Below are 2,374 nucleotides of genomic sequence, written 5' to 3' on the forward strand. Positions count from 1 at the left end.
AGGACGGTAAGCAGCTTAGGAATCAACACATAGAAATGTTCTGATACAGTTGTTGCGATTGACAAAGGAAGAAGAAAAAAAAGACAATTTTGGTTGGGGATACTTAACACAAAACGCAATTGGAAGATAGAGATAAAAATTAAAAAGGTTTGTGTATATCAAGATGGTATCTATGGTTTGGTTACCTTGCAAGGTCGCGGGATATCGCCAAAACATTCCTGGAAGAATAGTGTCTCCTTAAGAAAACAAAAAAAACGGTCTTTTTGTTTACAGTGCCTTTCTCTCTATCCGTCTTTATTGCTCTCTCTTCCACCCGCCTATCCATCTACAGTATCAAACTACCCTTCTTGTTAATATGTTGTTGTTTTTTTATAAACCAGTGGTTCTCAACTTTGCGAGAACACTCTTCGATGGCTTCCCTGGCCCGCCGACGACCGTCCCAGATCCCAAGTGGTAACTCAAAAAAATGGAAATATGAAAGCGACTCAGAAACGGAAAATGCACGAAAGTGATATTGTGGAAAATATACAAAAGAAAGTCAATAATTTTCAATAGGAATTTATTGAGGCAGTGATGGATAATTGATCCGTTACCAAAATAAGTTTATTTGTGAATATTGGCGCGTCAACTGTTTATACGTATCAATATATAATTCTTGTATTTTACTGCCAATAGGAATATTCACAATGAAATAAAGTATTGGTGTTAGCGTAGTGTTAGTACTACTGACTGTACTTGATCCTTGAGTGGCAGACGGTGCTCGTTCGTTTTCTATTGCTCGCTTTAAGTTCGTTTTTAGTAATATTGTTTTTGAGTTCTAAAGATAAAGATATGGCCAAGTTATTTATTTGTATTGGTAATACACTGTTAATTTTTGTTTCAATATCATGCCCAATTCAGACAAAATTAACCTCTCTCTCTCTCTCTCTCTCTCTCTCTCTCTCTCTCTCTCTCTCTCTATCTATCTATCTATCTCTATCTCTCTCTCTCTCTCTCTCTCTCTCTCTCTCTCTCTCTCTCTCTCTCTCTCTTTCCACCCCTCTCTCAGCCTACACCTCTTTCTCAGCCTCTCTCTCTCTCTCTCTCTCTCTCTCTCTCTCTCTCTCTCTCTCTCTCTCTCTCTCTCTCTCTCTCTCTCTCTCTCTCTCTTTCTCTCTCTCTCTCTCTCTCTCTCTTTCTTTCTTTCCACATCTCTCTCAGCCTCCAACTCTCTCTCTCTCTCTCTCTCTCTCTCTCTCTCTCTCTCTCTCTCTCTCTCTCTCTCTCTCTCTCTCTCTCTCTCTCTTTCCACCTCTCTCTCAGCCTCCACCTCATTCTCAGCCTCTCTGTCTCTGTCTCTGTCTCTGTCTCTGTCTCTGTCTCTCTCTCTCTCATACATTATTTCTGCCACCCCACCATCAGCACTCGCTGTACCTCCTACAGCGCCCACTGCGCCGCCTTAAGCACCCGCTATGATTCCTTCAACTCCCAGTAGATCCTGCTGAGATTTTCCAGGACCTGCTACATTGTCAGCGAAACATGGCTCCGAACCGCCCCTCGCCGCCCACGAACGCGCTGTACCCGAGCCGTTCTGAAGTCACCGGTCTGATCGACCTTCAGAGTGGGTTTTCTTGGCGAGGCCGTCGGCATGTTTCACCACGAGTCTAAACTTTTGTCCTAACGTTAGGTTCGAGAGGCCGACGCGAGGCGTGCGATCGAGGAGCTGCGACCCCGAATGGAAGTCCTTACGAAAGAAACAAAGAACTTACTTAATCATCGTAGAGCTTTCTCGCGCCGCAGATAACGGTGACTGGTTGACGCCCTGTAAAAATGAATTGTAAATTTTACAGAAAATTTACTGGCATCCATGCTGTCAAACGTTCTCTGTAAAATTTACAATTTTCTGTGTACTATTTTGTTAAAAAAAAAAAAAAAAAAAAAAAAAAAAAAAAAAAAAAAAAAAAATCCCTAAAGATATTTACAGTATCTATATATTATTTTTTTTCTCTAAAAAAGAAAAATAAAAAGAAAAAAAAAGTTTTTTAAGCTTTAAGAGAAATTATCAGTATAATCATTTCTTTTATACTATTTCCTTTATTTTCGTAGAACGTTTACCCTGCACTTCTTCCACATGTTTAGCCACCTATAATAAGTTGATAAAACTTGTTGATAAAATATTATTCAAAGATATTACATACATGTGAATCTCTGTGGTAATTCCCTGTTCTGGGAAAGAACTATTCAAATAATTTTTGTTTTTCAGGTACAAAAGTCATTTTAGTAAAGCATTCTCTATGACAGACATCAGTGAATAACATTCACTGTTTGTCTCTGCTCTTGAGTGTCAGATAGATCCCTACTGTGGCACAATACAAAAAGTGTAAAAAAAGAAGAA

Source organism: Penaeus chinensis, chromosome 11, assembly GCF_019202785.1.
Source record: "Penaeus chinensis breed Huanghai No. 1 chromosome 11, ASM1920278v2, whole genome shotgun sequence".
Taxonomy (NCBI): Eukaryota; Metazoa; Arthropoda; class Malacostraca; order Decapoda; family Penaeidae; genus Penaeus; species Penaeus chinensis.